At 45.1% G+C, this 23,015-nt stretch overlaps 1 long non-coding RNA gene across 24 annotated transcripts in view; it reads left to right on the top strand.

Moving 5' to 3' along the window:
• LOC110405871 overlaps positions 1-23,015 on the top strand; it is a 162,510-nt gene that overhangs the window by 74,226 nt on the left and 65,269 nt on the right. Inside the window, exon 1 of one of the 24 annotated variants that reach the window (XR_002443143.1) lies at positions 21,965-21,987. The exons of the other annotated variants lie outside the window; for them this stretch is intronic. This is a non-coding gene — a long non-coding RNA (uncharacterized LOC110405871). Of the gene's footprint in view, positions 1-21,964; positions 21,988-23,015 lie in introns of those variants that run through there. 24 annotated transcript variants of the gene reach the window in all.

Genomic DNA, 23,015 nt, shown 5'->3' with positions numbered 1-23,015 from the left:
AGGATATTAAGCCAGAAAGTAAGTCTTAACATTGGTGCTAATATTGTATTGAAACGGGTTGTGCAATCAGAGCTTTGTATGTAATTAATAATTGCAGTGGATGCGTTTACACTTGTTTCATAGTAAACGATACAAAGATGTTTTTCTCACACCTCTGGCAATGTTTTCCAAAGTCATCAGCCCTCATTTTAGTTCTAGGTAGTCTAGTATGTAAATCAACAGGAATTGGTTGGAATGCTCTTGGTCCTGCAGGTCGGTGCTCAGCCCTGCTTCAGGTATCTGTTGTTAGGTGAGTTTCACATTACTGAGTTGTCTGTAGTTGGTATGAATTTTTCTGATGAGGTCAGTAAGCTTGAGTTGAGTGGCTCCCTCTACTAAATTTCTATATATGTTGTCTTATGTTACTTTGGAGAGAGAAAAGTGCATTTCAACTCCACCTAGTGTGTGCAGTTGCCTTCTGAAGCACGAGCTACATGGCATGCTTCTAGTTCAACTTGTTATGCACACAGTTCAAAAAGTAAGCACCTGTTTATTTCTTACTATATTTTTCCAGATCTGGAACAGGAAAATAAAGCATTCAGCCATTTTGACCCTAATTCCAATTCTCCGAAAGCAGCAACACCTGTCAGCTCTAGCAGAAAACATGTGCTCAATATAGTTGCATGTAAGCCAAGTGTTATACTGCTTGTCTCCAAAAGTTAGCCCTGAATGATTAATCTTTCTGCAGTGAACATTTAGCAAATGCTGCCATGGAATGTGGGTTCTGGTTTTAGAAGAACACATTTACTATCTTCTGTGAAAAAGGAATTCTGCAGAAGTAAGCAGTGCACAAATTATTGCTTTTCACAAGTCAGGAGATGAAGTTCTCTGATCACAATGGTGAGCAGCCTATTTACTGGGACTGAAATCTGTGGCTGTGTTTATGTAAATGGAAATATTGTTAAGGGTGTCTGCAGAGCAAGGAGTTTGTTCTTCTCCCCTCTCAAGTGGTTCTCGTTAATGCAGCTCTTTACCCAGAGGCTTGAGGCAAAGTATCTCTGTGACGTGCCTGGGACTAGATAACATCTAGAAGCATGCGTGTTAGGTAGGTCACCTGCCTCTGGATGCAAAGAGCAGGGCTCCGTTCCCACTTGCAAGAGCACTTTGGCCAGAGGCAGTTTCTTCAGATGTGTCTTATTCCTTCGTAGTCGAGGATGAAACATCTTGGAAAAATTGGACGTCCCCTAAGTGTATTAAATTACAAGATCGTGGCCTTAAGAACCAAAACATCTGCAGCATAAAAACATCTTTCTTGGGCTTTGTTGTCCCAGTTTGTAACGATGAGTAGAGAAAGGGCAAAGAGGGAAAGGTGGCAGTAGGAAAAGTGGAAGAGGAGGCAGAGGGGTGGTTGGAGAAGGGAGTCCAAAGCAACAGCTCTTCCACTGCCTGTCACTGTGGAAGTTGTTTTGATTAGGGAATAAAACCAAGAGGTTTTCTGGCAGATATACTTGAATCTGAACACCGACGCAGAATGTATGTGCAAATTCTTGTTATTATGTAAGAAGCTTTTAAGCAATGCTTAGTAGGTGCCAGCAGAACTTGTAGCAGCACTACCACGTTGTGGAAGGTACTTTACTTTGACACTGATGAGGGCAAATTTTATGTTGTAAATTATCTTTTTCCAAGTCCCAGCCCTTATGGCTTTTCTTCCAGCAAGGCTGCGGAGGAAGCTGACTGCTGGTTCACCAAGCTGCCAGCACAGCTTGCTCCTTGCTGGTCTGTGTCATGGTCATGGCACAAGTTTGGAATGATTTCACGTGGTTGTATTCTACCACTCAGTCACAGTGCTCAGTAACAAATCTGTGAAGTACGCTGCCCACGTTTTCTAATGTGCTAACAAAAACTTTTGTCCATAATGCAGTAGAAATCCTGTAGGTTGTCTTCAACGAATTTCCTTCAGGGAAGTACTCTAGACATTAATGTAGGTGAGTCAAAGGGAGAAAGACTCAATTACTGTGGACATCAGCTACTTCCCCCTCTTTATTTTCTCTTGTTCCTCAGAAATGTTCCAAGAGAAAAATACTAAATCCGTAATGCCCCTTGCTCCATGTTGTCCCAGCTCATCTACCTTCAGAAGCCTGAACGCACACAATTTATATTCCTCTTCAGAAGGAGAAGCACTTACATGCTCACGTCTGTCAATCTGTGTCTGAAGAACACAGTTTGTTGTGCCAGCAATTAAAAAAAAGATTTATAATAACTTTTGCTTCAAAGCCGGTTGAGTAGCATTTATGAATTGTTCTTTGTGCTGAAGTTCTCCCGCTCTGCTGTATTCTTCATGTCCTACGTATTTTCTGGTGGCTGAATCGATATTTTTGCAGCAGTCGGGTGCTGTTGCTGTGAAAAGGCTTTTAGGACTGTTATGAAGCAGTCAATAACCATGACTGACCTTTCCAAACTCTCCAGCCTTTACTCCAGCCGCTTTGAAAAAGTGAGTCTGTATAACCTGCTTGTGTTTCTGGATAAGTGATTTTAAAAAGAATACATAAAGGAGGGAGATGCCTTTGGCAGAGCCTCTCACCGCAAACCGGACGGTTTGCTTTGGGGTGGTTTGGTCGTCTAACGCAGACGGCGACTGTCAGCATGGGTGAGAACTCGTATCAAGGCTGTCCCAGACACAGCTTTCTCCTGAAAACCAGATTTCCTAAGCAGTTCGGAAAATTTATGGCCATCCCTGGCATGTTTTGGTTATACCGAGGTTTCTGCAAGTTGTTTAGGGTGTTGAATCATCCCCTTGGCTCTGGGCGCTTGATGGTGTCTCGCAGCAGGTGATAGGGGTGCACACCTGGGCTTACCTGCGCAGCCGTGGGGCTGGGGGCAGCTGGGGCTGCTGTGGGAGAAACTGCTTGTGGGTGCACCCTGCCTTCCCTATCAGCTCTTCTACTGCACTCATCTCCCTCGTCCCAGAATGGGGCTCTCAGTTCACGTCTTCCATCTGCAGCCTTGGCTTTGCCATTGGCTAACAGTCTCCTTAGCTGGAAGCCTTTTATTTATTAGATGCTTCACATGCAAACCAGTGTTAAGAGAAGGGCTGGGAGAGAATCCCATTGGTACACTGGGGCTTTCCCAGCAGCAAGGGAGGTCCTGGCAGCCTCTGGGCAAGGCGGAGAGCTGTAAGGAGGTCCCAGCCCTGAGAGAGCTTTGAAGGCTTTGCTCATGTTCTCCTGTTCACTTTTGCATTACTTTGGGATCAGGATAATTCTTTCATCATTGGCCACAGCTACATTTTCTTAGCAGGGTACTTCTTGATGGCATCCTCGTCCAAAAAAAGAACTTGTTTCCACAAGAGGCCTTGCATAATTAAGAGTTACCTTTTTTTTCTTGCTGGTGAAATGCTGATTTACCGATGCTGAAAACATCGTGCTCGAAAACAGCTTATTTCAGTAATAATTCACAGTGGCAGGTTTACAAGTAAAAGGGAATCACTGCACTACGTATTAGCAGTCGGTATTTTATTGCTCATGTCTCCTGTAAAACCGGGCTCGTGTTCTGCTCAGCGCAGGAAGAGGTATCTCCTTGCACAGAGCCCATTGATTAATGCTCCTCCAGCCTGCTGCTTACCAGCGGTGACTTTGCTGCTGCTGTACTGTCTGGATTTGCTTTCAGGGTATAATTAAAGAGGAAATAAAATATTACTGGCGATGTTTCTGAAGCAGTGGTGTTTTCCACTCTGGAAGTGGAATACCTAATACCTCATTATTTGATTATTAAGAAGGATGGACTGGAGTATGAATTGCAACTAAACCTACATCGTCGTCAACCAACATACTAGTTTAATGGTTCATAAAGCAGCTGTTTAATTATCTTAACATGACATAATAAATATATAGTGTGGCTTATTCCTATCAAAGGTGATGACGTACAAGCTTTCTTGCATGTGAGGGTTTTTTGGCTGCACTTTTCTAAAAATGAGAAGTTATACCTTCTGTTTAATATGAGTGTGAATTGCTGGATATAATATGAAGAACCAGAAGGGAGATGTTCTCAGAGCAGACTGAGAAATAAATTATTTCCATTCTGACTCGATACGCTTGTTTTTCTGCCGCTGTTTTGTAAGTTTCTGTCACAACTTTGTATCTAGTTTACTAGTGTAAATCTCTGGAAAGCAGAATTACAGGAGTGAGGAAAGGCATCTTTACAGGGCTTCCTCTGGTGACTGTTGCCAAGGAAACTTTCCTGTCGCACCAGGTTTGAAGCGCCCGCAGCGTCTGAGATCCACAGCTGAATCTCTTAAGTTCAGGCCAAAATGGAAGGTGACAGGTAAGGGGATACAAGTCAGAGCGTGTCCCAGTTATGGACAAATAGCAGATAGGAGCTGTATGCAGAGAGACATGGGGTTTCGTTGTTGGAGATGCTAGGTGATTTGTGCTCCTGAGATGTTTTTGTCTGTGTGGAGAAAAGCTGCCTGAATTTCCCAGGTGATGCACTGACCTGGACGTGAGCAATAGTCTGGGGTCGTATCAACATCTGCACGTGAGAGGAAGTGGGTGCAAATTATTGCATGCCATTAATGACTGCTGTAGTGGAATTATGCAACTGGATTGAGGAAGATTCTGAAAGTGGGGCAATTTGCACAGATGCTACCTATGACGTAACGTGTTTTGGCCAAGGGCTGATGATTTGATACTTGAATTGGTCGCTTTCCTCCTCCTCCCATTTACCTCCTTACCTCAGATGTATATCGTGTATCCCTCCTCTGTGGAGCAGGAATATAAGCTAGTCAGATCTGCTCCAGAATCAGCCATCTCCTGCAGCTGCCCAGAAGGAGCCAGGCCTGTCAGAATGGAAAGAGCTCGTGCTTGTCTGAGAGCAGACACAGTTCTGCATTTACAAGAAATCATTTTGAAACTAGCGTTAGTGCCCTAACAAGAAATAAAGCATCCACTTGTGAATCCTTTCCCCATCTTTGGGCTGCGCATTAAGCAGAAGTCCGTGCTGAGTTAGAAAACATAACTTCTGCAGGAAGGAGGGGAAATTGTTCATCTGCTCTGAAAGTCGGATTTGAGAGTGATTGCTAGAACATCTCTTCTAAAAAAGCTGAAAAAATAGCTCGGTGTACTTCTGAATGTGACATAATCCATGAGACTGAGGCAGAAGTACTGTTTTGATACCATTTCCAGAGCGGCTGTAGACTGGGTTTATCGATCACGGGGAAGTTTCACCATCACACAGATAAAAAAATCAGCACCTCTTCAACAGTGACAGCAGTTCAGCTTCTTCAGAAGATGGTTTCTGCCCATTGATTCCCCCTGAAATGTCTGAAGCACTGCCTTAGAGATAGCACTGTCATGCGTGGAACGCACGCCTGCAGCCGATGTGTTTGGAGCCCACGTGCTGGAGTCCCGAGCTGCTGCTCGCAAGGGTGAATGGTGACAAAAGCTATATCCTAGCTGATCAGATCTGCTTTTCTTTCCTGCTTCGTTTCTTTTTCTAATGCCACTTCACATAAACAAGCGCCAATGTAAAATTTGCAGCAGCTGAGAAGTGTGGCAAGTTCTCAAACGTGCACTCTTAACAAATGCTGAAATGCATCTAGGACAAATATAAATTCCAGGGGCTTGCTAGGAAACAGTTATAGCTGTGTTGTAGGACGAGGCGATGATTTTTGGGCTGTGTGCAGCAAAAGGGTGTTTCCCTTAGATGTAGAACTGTGTATTTCTCTTTGTAATTACCTGACTTGGTGCTCACACAAATCAGGCCCCAAATCAGAGTATTTTCCATTCATATCATGATTTTAAAGGCTTGGGATTTGGTCTCTTTTATGGAAGCACAGATTGTATTTTCTTTCTTACCAGTGCAATCAAACTAATATTTTTGCTACTTCTACAAATAGTGCATCTTTTGTTATTTGTTGTCAGCATTTCTCTGCAATGGTATTTCTCTCCTTAAGAAAAGCTAAAAATAAGTTGCAAGACCAATCTGCTGACTGTGGAAAAAATGGTTACCCGGGCAACCTGGTCTTTTTCATAACTTTGTGCCTCCAGCTGTCTGGTTCCAATAGGTGAAGCTGTAAAATCTGTGGCATTTCCACCTTGCAGGGGTTTCTCTCGTACAAACACGTTTTCATTCGAACTAATGATGAAAACAAGCCTGATTTTCCTACGGGGAAAAAATAATGGGTGAACTTTGTTTTGAGGGACAGGAAGAAAAACACATCGATATGTTGGTGGTTGTCTCTGAAACAAAATGGAAGTGACTTCGCAACAAGGCCCTTCCAACCCAACCGTGCTGTGATTCAGTTTGTTGGGGATTCATTGTCTCCCTTTGTGCAAACTGAAACCACAGAGCATTTGGAGCCTCCACCTTGGAGCAGCCCGAGTGGTTGGCACTGGGGTTGCTGGCTTGGTAGCAAAGCTGGCAGTGGTTTCTTAGGCCTTCTCTTAAGGACCCATCCCTGTATGTTTTCCCTAAAACTTCCTTGCAATAACACTTCTGAGAGAATCCTAGTTATATCTCCAGCCCAAGTTTTTGTGAGTGGGAGAAAGCGAGCTGAAGAGATCTGGAGATCAAACTGGGATTGCTAGAGCACTGTGGGTTTTGCCGTGAGAATCAGCCGTGGATTCAGAGCTCACCATCAGTGAGAAAGTGGTGACCTCAGAAGAGCTGGGTGGGCCCAAACCCACAGGTTTCAGCTGGAGCACAGAGCTGTGCTTTTATTAAGGGAAAACATTGGCACCTGGAGCTTCAAGGATCCAACCCATTTTCTCTGGAAGTAAATTAAAGGAATGAGATCAGTGCAGCATGTAACTTGTCCTGGGAACTTACTAGCTAGTTACCCACCTTATTAAGCAAGAATGAAATAAAGCTCAATTTAATTCTGCATAGCTTATTCAAAGTGAATAAATGAGCAGGCGAAGATTGCTGTGTTTATACATATTTCATAGAAGCTTTTGATAAAAAGCAGAACTAAACATTTAAGTTTAATTGCATCCAAATAAAGAAATATTTCCCACGGCTACTGAATAATACAACATTGTTTTTGTTCTGCCATGTTCGAAAACAAAGACGTTTCATCGTAGCTCGGGAGGTGAGATGTAAAAGCCTGTATTGATAAGTCCTGGGGAGGGGGGCGGAAGCAAAGTAATTACAATCCCATTTCGGATGATACTGGCTAAACCTCAGAGATACTTGAAGATAAATGTGGTTTAGAGTGAGAACATGAGATAAAGAGGCTTGTGAAAGAGTTAACCTTCCTGCCTGTGCGGTAGCTGCATTAAGAGTGGTGCAACCAGAGGCAGTTTGGTTTCTGCAGCGGTAGCTCGTGCTGCACGGGATGCTGTTCCGTGCAGTGTCTGTGCAAGGCTCTGCACCGGGAGCCACGACTGCTGCTAATGAGGTGCTGGAAAGAGAAATGCTGAGGATTGGGCTGAGCGTACATTTTTGGAGTACCAGGAAAAAAGAACGGGGTGTCAGAAATGTGTCTGATTTCAACTACAGTACGCTGCTGTGTCTGTGCATTTACTACCTTGGCTTACAGTTTTTTCTTTAAGTTCAGCGAGAACACTTAGAAACATGAATTGTCAACCCCTGTGCCCTGTGCTGCTGGCTCTGCCTTAGCAAAGTGCTCAGAGGATGAATGCATCGGCAGTGAGCCGGCAGCTCCCACCTCGCAGCTCCCAGGCTGTGGCATACTGGGTCCCTATGGGCTCCGTCCACTGGTTCACTGAACAAAACAACCTGAAACCCGAGAGTTTTTGGTTTTTGTAAGTGTGAAGGGATGATGGCTATTGGCCAGCAAAATCAAGGTCTTTAATTGACTTGAGTGGGACTGCTTAATTGTTTGAAGTTAAAATACAGGATTTTGCAATTGCAGACGTGAAAGGGCATGGTTTGTGCCTGCTCTGCGGCCAGGGGTGCCCAGTGGGCAGTGTTTGGTCCCTGTCTGTTTTGTTTCCAACTGGAAACTTCATCTGTAATTGTGGATCTGTATTCTTCCACACTGTCTCTGCAAAATTATTTGTCTGATCTTGTCTTTGTCTGTGTGTGCAAAGACAAAATAAGATGAAACCAGCCAAGTCATTTCCATATGTGACCTAATACAGCTTCAACCAAGGCACTAATGTTCTTTCCTCTCTCATATGGTACAAGTTCCTAATGAGACATTAATGAGACATTAATTGCTTATGCAAATTTAGAGTAGTAGACAATGAGAGTTGCTCTAACAAGAGTTTAAGGGCTATATAACTGCTCTGGATGTTCACATAATTTCCATTATCATTAATTGGAGTTGCATGGAGATCAGAGTTTGGTATCTTCAAATGTTATGAAATAAACCATTGAATACAAATAGGCCAACGTGCAGCCGTGTATTGTTCTTATAAGCTCTTTACATTGGTTGCTAACCAGATGTCTACTGCCAAAACGCTGCAGATGGGACTGGAAAGTGTTTAAAATACAAAAGAATAATTTTCACTGAATGTCAGCAATGTGAAAACTTATTCCACGTGATTATAAATAAAATACAAGGGCCTTATAGAGGAAACCTCTGGAGCGTTTCAAACATTGTCAGAAAAGTAGATGCAAGGTGAAGTATCAGAGTTACATTTCTCAAAGTAGCTCATGGAGACGTTGAAAGAAGTTAATTTGGTGACTCCAGACAGGGTCTGCTGATGAGGAACTGAGGACAGTGACTAAAGCTCTGACCAGCCAACCGTTAGACACACATGCAGGTAGCTCTGAGGTTATCTCAGTTGTCTACTTCAATTACATCGCTGCTCTCATTTCCATCTCTTGCTGCTCCCATGTCACTTCATTTAACACGTCTCTTGCAGCCTACTTCCCATGCAGCACAGTGCAGCTTTGTCTAGAAGAGCAATAACGCCTTCGCTTGGAGCTTGTTTTTGTCATGACAGATTGATAGACAATCCATGTTCGTTCCCTGCTGAGAGGCCTCATTTGGCTGGTTTGCTGCCAGATCCTTTTAGGGTGAGCACCAGCAGTCCTTTGCCCTGCTCCGCTGAGCCAGCGCACACCTCCCCAGGTGGTGATGAATTCAGCAAGCAGGGCACACACCCTCCTATTTATGGATGCTCGTGTGCCACGACAAGCCTTGCAGTTGTCACAGGATCATTACAATGGTAGAAATCCAAACGTGGGGAGGTGGCAGCGTGCCGCTATCAGCACGCAGGGCACCCGCGCACCTCGCCTGCTCGTGTTGAGTGCTGCAGCAGCCCAGTCCACGTCAAGCTGTTCCACTCGAGTCCCGGCCCTGAGCTGGGCCTGGCGGTGCTGCAGCTCCGGGCACGGCTGTGTCACTGGGAACCTGAGATGGGTGTGAGGTCAGTTAACGTGACCTGTGATGCTGGGGGAGTTAAGCAGAGAGTTTAGCAAATATGTGAGATAATAAGCTATAACTGTCTGCAAATAATGAACAACAAAAAAGCACCAGTTAAATGAGCGGAGCAGGTTAGATTCTGAGTGGAGGGAAGTGCTTGGCAGCGCAATCAAAACATCTCCCCTCTCGTGTTGCTTTCAGAGAGAGCAGAAAATAGGAAATTTGCCTCATTTCAATGCGGTTAGGAGTTCTCAGAGCAAAGAGAGATGTCCATTAACTGTTATTTTCCTAACAGCATCCCTTTGCCAAGCAAAATGCTTACCCCGGTTGCGTTCACGGCACTAGAAATCTGAAGTTAAGCCAGCATAAAATGGGTTCTTGCTGCATTCAGATGATGATCTAGGATTGCAAGAAGAATGGCCGTGGCGTGTACGTGGTACATTAAATGAGGTGCAGTGGACACAGTCCCCTCCATGGTACAATTTGGGAGCATCAGGAAAGGTGAGGAGGTGTGAAATAACGCATGAGTTTTCTGTGGTATTAAGACAGAAGAATGCATTTTGAGTAAGTATGCGTTTAATGTTAAATTCATAATAGCAATTCCAGAACTTTTCAGTGTGGAATATTTGTAAGCAGTAACCGATGGAGCTGCAAAGGTTTTGGACCAAAGGGGAAGAATTGCTCTGAGACCTTCAGACAATCTCCAGTTGTCCTTTTTTATTTTTCCTCTGGTACTGGGAAGTAATGGGAAAGAAATAACAATCTATTTCTGACCTCTTTGGTGGCCATTCTGTCACCAGAATACGGGACGCTTTCAGCCTGTGTTTTCCTAGTCTAAAATGAGGAAAGCTGGCAGAATAAGAAAATGTTGATATTTCTCAGCACAGTGAAGCAATCCTGTCTCTCGGTAACCAGCTGAAATGCCTTTCCTATCTGATGCAGTTGCACAGAGTGGTAGGAAAAAAGTAAATTGGAAAGGTTAAAAAAAACAAAAACAAAAACAAAAGTTCAGCTTTTACTCAATGGAGAACACTGCAGCAGGTTTGGTAATGACAAAGCAGCCCAATGAGGTGCCAGCTCTGGAAGAGCTGTGCAGTGAAGTCCTATTAAAAGAAGAAAAATGAAGGTTTTGTTCTGAATCTATGAAAACTCATTTATCAGGGAGAGGCTTAAGCCAAACAGCTCCCAAACAAACATGTAAGCCCTTAGAACAAGCTGTAGCCATTGAAGGTAACTCATTTCAAAGACTTCATCTGTTCAGTCCTGGGTGTACCTTGATGCCATACGAGCCAGCTGCTTCCCTGCTGTTTAATCATTGAGATGTTAGATCAGAAATGACAGCTCCAGGCACGGCAGAGATAAACGAGATTTGTTTAAAAGAAGAGGATCAGTGATTTAACTTCCCATTTGCTCTGATGCTGTGGATCACTCAGCACCATCTGACCATGGGCAGGCAGCAAGGCAGAGTGGGAACACTGGCACAAAGGAGTGGAGCACCAGCTCTTCCCTTTCCTATTTCCAACCCCAAGTGTCCCTCTCATACTTTCAGGAGCGACTGCTTTTGTAACATGGCTTTCCTTGCTGGGGCCATCATTTGGTCCATGAAGCAATGTGGTGTCTATGATGTGAATCAACTGTGCTGCATTACAGACCAGTGCTGAAGCTGTCTGTGCCAGAGGACAAGGGAAAGGTGATGTCTTACAGAGTGGTTGTGAGGGAGAAAACAGCGTGAGGGCAGGAGAGCACGAGGCGTGCGCTAGTTGTCCACCTCTGTGCTTAGCTTCTTACTGCTGACTGTTGTACCTCTAGGAAAAGGAGCTCATCTAGTTCTTGGAAATGCTGGAAGGCAACCTGGTTGCTCTTCTGCAGTTCTTGTACTTTCTTGGCAAATTCTTTTGCTTCTTTCTGGCATTGCTGTTCCAGTTTCTCCACCTTTCTTTGAATCCTTTCATCCATTACCTGTAATTCTTGGATGTGATTTACAAATTCTTCCAACAATCTTTTTGGATCAAAATCACGGCGCAGACGCATCCCTTTCCCACTGTGGCAAGAGAAGCCTCTTCCTCTCCCTTTTGTCCTCCAAGTGTGACGTGTCTTTCAGCAAAACCCTTTCCTCTCATTAGGCAGCAGTGTCCCCCAAACCCGGCCAGCCCTTGCTGGCCCCAGCCGTGCCCAGAGAGCACCCGGTCTCCCAGCAGCAGTGCCCATCTAGCAGTGCTGCACGTCAGAGCAATGCAGAGCCACCTGCAAGGGAAATGTAACTCCCCCATCCTGCAGCCTCCTGTCTCAGCATTACACCCATTACAAGACACAGAAAATTGATTTAATTTGCTCTCTGGGCAGATAAGTATTCCATTAGAGCTTACTCTGACCTCTGCGTGCAGCAGGGTATTTGCTTTTCTTAAGTCTGGCGTCGTTAGCGGTGCATAAGTTTTGAAGTCTTCTCACTCTAAGAAGCAGTAATGGTTATCTGCTACACTTGCTTAATGAGTCATAGAATGAAATGGCAGCTGATTTGTTCTGCATACAGTCGATCCAATAGTTAAGTCATGGCCATGATTGCTGAAAGGGGACAATAAATCTGGTAATCCAGACAGTGTCTCAAAGTATTGGCTTTACTAATCACAGACAATTAGGCTTTTTTCTCTTGAGTTTAGAAAAGAAAGGAATAAGTTTTAGCTCTTTTTTTGCTCCTTTTGTGAAGTTTCAATACCAGTTTGGCTTGTCTCTGTCCTTCTGAGGAATGCTTACAGAATTGATCTTTGTCGATTTTAATCATGCTGAAAGGGTTAAGCCAAAGTCTTAAAGAGCATACAGTGGAGCACTGAATGCAGCAGAGTGCTTTTATCCCACCCGTGAACTGTTGAAGAAGTTGAGGTGCAAGGAGGCACCTGAGTCTGCTTTCTTGATTTGTGTCCAGCAGTAGCTTACGTAGACGTTAAAGATGAACTCAAGTGGTCAGCTGGGCTAGTTGTTATTAGCAATAAAAAGCGGTATTATTAGCAATAAATAGCAGTATTCTGAGGCCATCCACAGGAATCCCATTGGTTGCCTCTTCAAAACTGTCGTTAGGACGGGCAGACTTGTAAGGCTGGTGGAAAGGTGTTCAGCAGATGAACACATAAATAAGATCTGGGTGCGGGCAAAAAGGGGCTCCTCCCATCTGATGATGCTTTATTGCTGCTTTTATTTTAACGGATTGGATTGAACAGATCTGCTGTTGTACACCACGCATAAATGACAACTTGATTCAGACTTCAATTCTGTCTCGCTAGCTGTGTAAATATTTTAAGGTTTAGAAATTACATTTTTCATAACCGTGTCAGAAGAATTAGGTTCAAGTATTGCTCAGTATTACAACAACATAGGATACATAAAGGAAGACTAATAGACTACACTCATTCTCTGGAGAAGAGTAGTTGCTGTGAAGGCAGATGGCTATTGCTGAGGAATGATTTTTAATAAGTTGTAGGAAATACTGCTGTGTATTTCAGGATCGCTCCTCCCTCATGCTGTACGTTATTGTACCCTTCTGAAGCTTCAGTGCATTCCTCCCCATCTCCAGTTCTGTATCCTGATGAATTTGAAGGATTCCCTCCTGTTGGTCAGTCCTTCAGCCTGTTTCTGTCACTTTCGCATCCGCACAGTGTGCTGTGTTACACGTTTCAGCTGGTTTGCTGTGTAAAAATTGCTTTTCACCATTGCTGGCTTCCCTGAGTCCTGTGAGGCCAAACCTTCAGTCTGTGGGGATTTTAGCAGCACTACAAATCCAGGAATTATTTTTACACTCCACTGAAAAAGAGATGATAATCTGGTTGTACTCAAGGGCTGGGCAAAAGGACATCAGCAAATGGCTGGGACTGGGGAACTGAGGCACGATCAGGAATGCGTGGTTTGACGCTTGGTATCATTTACTAAAAGGATCTTTGATTACTGGAATTGAATATTAGAATATCATTATAGGGTTTAGTTTTTTCCCGAGGAGCAGTGAACAAGAATAATTGCTTTTATAGTTTTCATCAACATCTCCATTAATCAATTTTTGCTCTTTTGAATTCGTCGCGTTTTTGCAAATTGGAAGCTTTTACAGTGTTGAGTGCTGTATTTATAAGGTGGATGGATGCTCAGCTTTAATAACATGCCAACATTTTAAAGCCATCTAAACGCGTGGCCAAGACCTTAACAAAGAATCTAATGACACATCAATAAAAGCTGTAAATAGAGATGGGCTAAGACAGCTTGGTTATGGCCAGTTTTTAGAGATATTTAAGCTCCATTTCATTGAATCATTAAGGCTGGGAGAGACCACTAAGATCATCTAGTCCAACCATAACCCATCACCACCGTGCCCACCATCGTGTCCCTCAGTGCCACAAGAATGAAAGCTTTCACTACCAAGCTCATGTGGAAGTGCAATCTCGTTTCGTTGGTGACTCGTGTACCTTCTTAACGTTCTCACAGTGTTGTGGTAGGTGTCAGAGCGAGGGTTGTGCTTCTGTGCTTCTCTCTGTTGTCAGCGGCAGAACCTTTAAAAATTCATGTCCATTGAAACTGTTCTATTTTTACTACCGCCAAAATCTAATTAGTTCTGATTTGTAACCCCTCCAAACCAGGTCAAGGCTGATGAAAAACATGACCTGTGTATTGAATTGATACTGGGCAGTTTGTGGGCATGAACGTACCAGAGCGCTTGTTCCAGCACACCTTAAGACCAAGCAGATGTTTACGTAAAATGAAAAATGAGCGCAAGTGTCCACACTACACGTAAATGAAACTGGATGTGTTTTGTGGGGAGATCCCTCGAGAGGTGCTGGGTTTTCAGTGCAGGTTACTCTCTGCTTTTATTTAAAAGACTTATGCCCAGCTGTCAGTTCTCTCATCTCATTCGTGTCTGGGTTATACTGAGGTTGATCCTGGGGAGCAGCAGCTGAAGTTGTCATACAGTTGGGCTGACATCTCTTCCATGCTTCACAGACGTGCTTTTTATGGACATTAGACTTTATACTGCAGATAATATTTTTAAAACATATATTCTGCAGGAGTCCTATAAATGTAATTCATTTAAGATCTGGATAAGTGACTCATTTCAAAAGTCCCTGGCATCTGCTGCTGTGCCTGGCCTTTGGAAGTTGCATCTTCCCCTTCTACCTCTTTTCCGCTGGCTCAGGTTTAGGTTGTAAGATTCACCAGCAGTTTATATGGTGGGTTTTATGCTTTATTTTACTTGGATAGATCTCCTTCGAACAACTTTAGGTTAGAATAGGAAGGAATTCAGTAGCAGTGTTTGGATAAGGGGGAATGGCTATAAACTATAAGAGGGGAGATTTAGATGGGATATTTGGTGGTCAAGTGCTGGTACTGCTGCCCAGAGCTGTGGGTGCCCCATCCCTGGAGGTGCCCGCGGCCATGGATGGGCCCTGAGCTGGGGGGCAGCCAGCCCATGGCTGGGGTGGGGCTGAGGGGCTCTAAGGGCCCTTCCAACCCAACCGTTCTATACCAGCAGGAGCAGAAAGCTGAAGATTGCTCTTAGAAGGATGGGGATCATTGAACTCTGAATGCTGTCTGGAGCAGGGCTTGGTTTCACGCCTGCAGGATGCAAACTGCTCCATTCCCATGGCAGACCAGTAAGGCTCACACAGAGCTGCTGCAAACCTGGGATGTGGTATCTGCCTATTTCATCTTTGGGCTGGAACGGGAGGCTGGAGGTGCAGAGGGCCTTGTGGGAATGAGCAGACAGAGCAGAAGCCTGGAATTGTTGCTTTGCTCAGATTTTGTGCTACCTTGCTGTGCTCAGTGCAAGGCTGGTGCTTCCGTTAGCCACGGCTGAAGCGCTCAGTGTGGGCTCGGTACGACAGCGCCTGCGGGAGCAGGGTGAAGGCTGACAGTAGCATGGGAAAACTGCACAGGCTTTGTTTTTTGGAAAGCATGGATTGCTGAGGTGTAATTAGCGCTTTTGCACTGTAATGTTTGCAGGGGAATTGCCAAAGAGGAAGGTCCGTGAGCTATTGGCTCCTGTTCAGATGCGGCTTTGCAACTTCTGTTGCTCTTTTTATTCAGGTGCTGTTTTTCCGGTAGGACCGGTTGCTGCGTGCCCTGCCTCTGCTGCTCCCAGCAGCTGCTCCACCTCTGCACAGCCCCAGCAGCAGGACATCCCGGTGCCATTGCACCCTGCCATGTGTGGGCCTCAAAAAGAGGCACCGACCTGCAGACCTGTCTTCCAATAGAAACAGTCTGCGATGCAGTTGCCCCCAGCAAGCATTTCACTTCCCTGCTGCTTGCATTGTTTAGAACTGACTCCACATTCTCCCCCCACCCTGCTAAGGAACTTATAATCACCCAAAGGGTTTAAGTTGTGTCTTTATTTTCACAAGTTAGTGTCCATGTCTCGCTGACCTCTTGGCTCCAAGTGCTTCTGACCTTGTCTCGCTGGAGGTATTCAGGCAGATCAAGGATAAGTTATTTTGCAATCTGTATTTGCATCATGGTTGTGAAACAAGATGAGTCTCCTGTAACAGAAAGACCAAGAAGCTTGTCACGAGCCCAACTATTGCACGTTTTAAAAGGTTATAAAGCTGCTAGGTATGTGGTGAATGCTAGGAGAAACACTGGCTTCGGCGCAGCGTGAGGGAAATTCTTTCCTGGAGGAATTTTATAGGGTTCCCAAAGCTATGCTGTGACTTTCCAGCAGAGTATTGTGAAACATTTGTAGGGATCAAATTGTGTTTTTTCAGCTGGGAATCTATCTTACAACATTGGACTGCAACCAGCAGCCAAAGCTGACACTGAATAAAGCAACTCTGAGTCTGTCACAAGACAAGAGTAATCTGTATGCTTCCCTTTGTTCCTCTTTATTAGTTATTTTGTTTGGTTTTGCTGAAGCGGACCGTCCCACAACCCATTAGGAACTGGGGGCCTGGGAGCAGTGGGCTGCTCAGGGGCTGCTGGTTGGAGGGCTGTGCCCAGGAGCACGGGGCTCCCCTGATTCCTCCTGCTCAGCTGGGACCTCGCTACAGCGCAGAAGCGGAAAAAAAATGTGATTTCTTTGAAAATACTCATGTGGGACAGCTAAGGATAAAAGTGCCTTTCATGACTCGGAGATTCCCCTTCAGGGTGTCTGCAGCTGAATGTAGCCTGTAGGTATGATAAAGATTCTTTATCCTCAGGAAGTAGTAGTGGGCTTCTGCCTTGGGGGAACTGAGTGCTGGTCTGAGAAGCTGAGCGGGCTCCGTCAGGATGGAGTGAGGGTGAGAGCTTTGGGTTTGGTGAGAATTCTTTTCAGTGAGAAAGCTGAGAGACAGCATCTTGGCAGCCGCTCTTTGAAAAGCAACCAGCAACACGTGTGAGGAGATGTTTGGGTTTTTTTGTGGCTCAGAGGGCTGTAGAGCCTCAGGATGAGGCAAATGGAGAAGGTCATAGGAGAAAAAGAAGAGCTCGCTCAGCCCCTAACTAGTGAGGTTCTAGGATCACAGGATTGTTTGAGCTGGAGGGGACCCTTCAGGGCCACCTGGTCCCACTCCCTGCACTGAACAGGGACACCCACAGCTCCATCAGTGCTCAGAGCCCTTCCCCTGACCTTGGGTGTCTGCAGGGATGGGGCACTGTCGCCTCTCTGAGCACCCAGGGAGGGTCCTTTAGGATCTGCAGTACTGATGAGTCTCAACAATAAGAAAATGATACAAAGTTATGATTTCATCTTTTTTTTTCTCCTGTTTTGCTGCACAAGGGGCAACCGTAAGAAGCAGCAGGGCTGCGGGAAGCATTCGCAGTAGGAGGATATCAGTTTTCCAATAGTGTTGGGGTCTGCAATGAACTGCAGCGCCTGTGTTGTGTTGGTGTGGTGTGCACTTCAGCTGCGTTCCTTGAGCTGTGCCATTTTCAGATTCTTCCTGCACAGCGGGGACGGTGCGGGACTGAGTTCGTGCTGAATGTTGATGGCAGCAGACAGGCGAAATTGCAGCTTTCCTCGTGCTCCTGCTGGTGTTGTTAAGGTCCTGTTTGAGGACAGCAGGAGCGCTGACGTCGCTGCAGACGCGCTGCTCTCTGGAAGAGGCGCTGGCAGCAGGCTGACGTTTAACTCTGCCTTCTTCCAAGTTCCTCCTCTTTAAAGAGCTCCGCATTTTTAACTTCTTTACCGTTCCATCCTTGCCTTGTTCCTTTCAAGCGTTTTCGAGTCAGGCAACTTGAATATTCAAATATTTGGATGAGCAACAAAGAAATTTGCTTGTTTGCAGGTTCTACTGAAGCGGGAAGTTAAAGTACAAGTACGCTTTCTGTGCTGCCAGTATGTATCTCCGTAGAACATCCACCATAACTCTGCCTGAGTACTTTCCCATAGGGGGATTTTCATGACATTGTTGACAATAAATTCCATGTGCTGGTTTGACTAAGCATCACAGGGAATAGCGTGATCTCTCATTGTTTTCTTTTCAGCACAGACATAGCTCATAGTATGGATACGCAGATTTCTAATGCACCTATGAAATGGTACCACTGAGCTTTTTTTCGGCTATCACAGAATTCAGCAGACCCAGTGTATTATGTCTCACAGCCACTTTGTTTTCTTGCTAGTTTTTTAAAGGCCTCTCCAGTGCCAGTTCATGTTCTATGCCAATCAAGAGACGCAGTGAGGCACTGCCAGCCCAGCAGGTGTCCACGTGCAGAAAGCTTTGCTCTGAACGTTTAGTCCTTAAAGCTGCTTCGGCTGCAGGAGAAGTGCTCGGTGTATACACATCACCTGGCAGCACAGAGGGGTGAAGCAGGGGGCCACGGTAACTCTCATTTGGGAAAGAGCTAAAAGGAAATCCGCTCTGTTTTGGTCATCCCTTGCTGAGGGCTGGAGGAGGGCTAAGTGGTGGTGTCTTTCACAGGGTGGGTGGTGTTTTCCAGGTGAAATGCATGTTTTTAGGGCATTTCAGAGTCGCTGATGTTGTGTTGCTGGTAACGCCAGGTGCACCAGCAGGGAGCCTGGCTGTGAGTCAGACGCACTGTGCGCTGCATTCCCCCTCGCTGCTGTTGGGCCCCGTGTTGGCACGTGGGATGCCGGAAGCTCCTGGGGGCTGCTAACAAGGAATTTTGGTTCCTAAAAACAACAAAAACTGAACGAAAACCTCTGCTGCTTCCCGCAGAGGATCCTGGAGCAGTGCAGGTCGCTGCTCTGCTGGAAGGGTGGCAGAGCAATGCAGGAAACGTGCGGCCCTTGCAGAGATGTAAGACGTAAATCACCAAAGAGGAGGAGAGGAAGAAGAGCTGAATTCTTGATTTCAAGGATGTGACTGTCAGAGAGATAGCAGCTCATATAAATGCATTTTAGGTGCTTTTCTTTCCAGGACAAGCATTGCAAAATGTCACCGTGTGTTTCAAATGTCTGCTTCCAAAAGCTTAAGTTTTGATAAGTTTTTTTTTTTTCTTGGTTGATTTTCCAACCATATATCACCATTTGCCACGTGTCAGTTGTACAGAGATTTTACAAAGGTTTGGGCAAGTGAAGCCTTTCCTAATATGACAAAGTATCGTTCCCCCAAGAGAGGCATCTCAGAGATGATTGCCGTGGCTCTTAGTGACAAGGGTTAACCAGCTGAGTAAGCTGGGTATGCCAGAGCTTTGCGAATAAGTCTTTCAGCCCTTCAGGACTAAATTCTTCTCTCAGATTCTGGGAACCCAAAAGATTGATTTTTGTTTGTCTTTTCATTAAGAGAACAGGATTTGGACATGAAAATCCAATTAGATGATTGCTGGGGGTGGGAAGGATGAAGAGAAAGAAATGCATGGCGTACAGCTCTGCAAACAGACCTTGCTCTGAAATCTGGACCGCATCTCCACTGGCTTCCAATTAATTGTAAAACAGCTGTTCTGCTGCCTATGTGCCAAAATAAAAAAAAACCCTCAAAGTTTTAGGATGAGCAGGTGATACTACTGAACACTCACAAAAAAGAAAACTGGAAACCATTGAATAGGAGTCTTAAAAAGTAAGAGAAAGCAATATTTTGTTATCTTTGGTATTTCTTGCAGTTAAGCCTTTTGAATGATCTTGTGTGCTTTCCTATCAATAAGCCTCGCAGCGAAGCCCATCTGTCTGTCATTCATAAAATGAGATGTTACCATTCTGCAGAACCATAAACCACATTGGGAGTGGATCCAAAAAACAGATGATAAAAGTCAAAGTATAATGATCCAAATGCTAAGTGAAGGAATATTTGAAGCAGCTGCTTTCCTTTATTATTAGAGATAATTATATTGTCACAACAGCAGGATATTAACTTTTTGCATGCCTGGTTCACCTGTTTATAGAGCGCTATCCAACTGCAGAAATGCCAAACGCGCCGTGCCAAGAGTGCTGCTGAATAATAAGTCTGTAGCAACCCCGAGATCGCTCTGTCCATGCAGAGCTGTGATCCTTCTTGGCTGCCTGAGAGCCAGCAACGGCCTGGGAGATGTGTTTAGAAACAGGAAGAGTTTGCTGTCATCTCTTACGGCTCTGTCCTGGCTTCATAATTTCCTTCTGAGTTCCAGCCACGCAGTGTGGGCTTGATGTGAAGTATAGAAAATCTGACCTGTGGAATTTCGGGGATGATTGCAGTGAGTGATGTAAAGGCAGCTGAAATACTGTTGTGGTAGATGGAAGACATGCGCATGTGAAGCAATAGCCGCAGTTTTTTGTGCACTTATTCAGGGTATAAACCAGGTAGATTTTTTCAGGAGTGAGACTTGGCCAGTTCCATCCATCGCTCAATTAAAATCCGCCAAGTTTTAAGCTAATTTGCTTTGGACTCGGGTTTTAGGAAAATAAGTCTTCTCCTCTAAGCATCCTTAAAACTTTCTGCTCTTAGTGAGTTTGCAGCATCATCTCTTATCTGGGGAATGCTAACCATGATAAACAAGGAACTAATCAGGGCCAAATGTGAGTTTTGGCAGTTGTTTCGGCTTTTCAGCATTCAGTACATGAGGACTTGCTCCGATCAGAACCCTGCAGGCTCTATAAACGCTGCCGTCCGGAAGCTCATACGCGTTCTGCCGCTTGTTTTCCTTTGTGTGCATAACCTGAGTGCTGGTGATTAGTGGTTGGTTTGATTCTTTGTCTGGAAACCGCTAACTGCCGTGAAAAAAGGGAATAAATGCTCACATAGCAAAGTATGTTAACAAAATGTAATATACCTGAGTTAAAGAGATGCCTTCGGGTTAATGTGATGCACTTCATGTTTTGTGCGTGCAGTGTTGCTGTTGCTGGGAAAATACTTTTCAAGTTAGCTGGGTGATACTAATGCAAGTGAGACGAGCACCTATAGTGCTGTTGTATCGGGATAATTTCTACCTACAAAAAAAAAAAAATCTCCCGTGAAATGATAATTCAGGTCAGTGTTTCGCTGTGATATTTTCTGCCAGTCAGGTTTTATAGGATGTTTGAGTCGAAGAACGTAGATAAACTGATAGTGCTGGTTGGGGATGTGCTTGTACAGATTTGCTGCCATTCAGGCTTATGTGTTTCCCATCACAGTACCTGGCTTGTGTACGGGAGTGGGTCGGTATCTGCTCAAATAGATGGTTAATCCTTGGAGCCCCGTCATCCATTGGGGGTATTACGTGTCATTAGCAGCATACCACCCTGCTGCAGCTGGTTGTAGAGGCAGACCAATAACCAGCCGCCTTTGGCAGTTATGGAGAGGAGAAATCAATGGAGCAGTGCATTAAGGATGTCTGGGGAAGAGGCGTTGTGCAGTTGCTGCCAGGGTGGGTCTGAGCTCATGGGATTTCCAGTTAGATGGTGCCCACAAAGTGCATCGGGCAGAAGTGCCACTGAACGCAGCCGGGAGCTGCACGTGTTGCTTCCATGAAGCTGAACGTGCTGCTGGCCCACAGCACGTCCACCTGAACCCTGGAAGTCCTCTGATTTCCAGGCTCAGCGTGGGTGTTCCAGCCATGCCCTTCCATTCCAGCCGTGCCCTTCCTTCCATTCCATTCAGCTGCCGGAGAGCTCAGCTCTCAGAGAGTGAACTCCCAGTGCTGACAGCGCTGCACCTCTTCAGCCCTTCTTCCCTCTGCCTGTAATAGCTGGAACGCTGTACATGGGAAGGACACTGCGATGATGAAAGGATCCTGTCTTTTGATTTGGCAGCGTATTTAAATAGAAAGAAAGCAGAAAATTAGTTTTTCTCTGGTCTGTTTGTTGTGCGTTTTCTAAGGGATGGTTACATGTAAGGAGCGTCTGCCCTGAGGCTGCAGATGAGATCACGGCTCCATTGTGCAGTCTGTGCAGGTGCCCCAAGAAGGAAATAGCTCCCTTCCTCCCCTCTACATAAATAGTCACACACACACACACCAAAAGGAAAGGAGGACAAATAACTTGTAGAGATGGGGAATGCCTTCCTGGGGAGATGGTGGCACGGTGAGGACTGGAGGTGATGGGACAGGCTGCTGCCTGCAAGAGCACCCATGGGATGGGGTGAGAGCTGGGAAGTGTGGGAGCCCGGAGTGTGCAGCCAAACCCAGCCCAGCTGGCAGCTCTGCACCAGGGAAGGTAACCTGAGCCAACAGCAGCAGTACATTCCGGCTTCCCCATGCCTTCAGCTCTACTTAGAATGCCTACAATCACCATTTCCCTTTTGCAGAAACCAATGGCTAAGGCTTATCTTTGTGGGCTCCCACCGTGCAGCTGGCAGCTCCGAGACCTGTGGTCTGAGGTGAGGATGCGCTGAGGTTTGAGGGGATCTTGGGAGGAGCACTATGGAGCCGGGAACAGAACAGGGGTGTCTGTTACTCTGGCCTTGTGAACTGGGTGGTACTAAGGTGGCGCTGCAGGTTGGTCCCCATCCGTCCTGGAATCCTTCTGACCCAAAAGCTGTGGAGGGAGCTGTTAGGATGGCTACGTGGGAGCACATTTCTCATACAAATTGTGCGATGCGAGTTTATATCTAGAAAAAATTAGAGATTTTTATGGCTAACCATCATTTTCTGGCAATAAACAGTTCATCAGAAAACTCCTGACACCCTGGGATTTGGCTTTCTTAATCAGAATGCCTTGTTGTTCTGTGCAGTTCTGGAAAATGCTAAACTACTGTTCATTTTGTTTTTATAATTTTGCTGTAAACCTGTCCAAAAATCCTAAACAACAAAAAGCCAACAAAGCAAAACAGCCCTATGCTGTTTTCATTTAAACATTTCTTAACCAAGCAGATTTCCTGTAAGTAGAATCCAGAATTATTTTATTTTGGGAAAGCAAAACAAATCTGAGCTAAATAATCTCTCATTTTCTTCTCCATTTAATTTTTTAAGTGACTGGGAGAAGTCTTAAATCATGCATTTTCCCTACAATGGGAGTTCAACCATCCAGAGGAGATGCGTTAAGCTGGTGGCAATGGGTTGTGCTGGCATTTGCATAAAGTAATTGATGTACTTAAACTTCAGGGTAAAAGTGGAGCCAAAACACAAGTAAAAATCCAAACTGCTCCTTAGATTCTCTTGAGACACAGATACTGTGGTATGTCCAGGCTGTTTATTAGCAAGTTGAGTTTGCATATTTTATTTTATGGGACTGTATGAGCCAGTGTAGAAGAATCTGTTTTCAGAAAGGAATTTGTTTCCTAGCATAAGAGTTGAAATCGTGCTGCTGTGCTGACCAGCAGACACGATCCGATCAATCTGATGTGTTTATTCAATGTTCAGAATAAGTAAAAAAAAATAAATGAAAAAGAGTGGGAGGGGAGCAATC

This window comes from Numida meleagris, chromosome 13 (assembly GCF_002078875.1).
Source record: "Numida meleagris isolate 19003 breed g44 Domestic line chromosome 13, NumMel1.0, whole genome shotgun sequence".
Taxonomy (NCBI): domain Eukaryota; kingdom Metazoa; phylum Chordata; class Aves; order Galliformes; family Numididae; genus Numida; species Numida meleagris.
The sequence above is the reverse complement of the archived record's forward strand: the minus strand, read 5'-3'. Positions and strand labels throughout refer to the sequence as shown.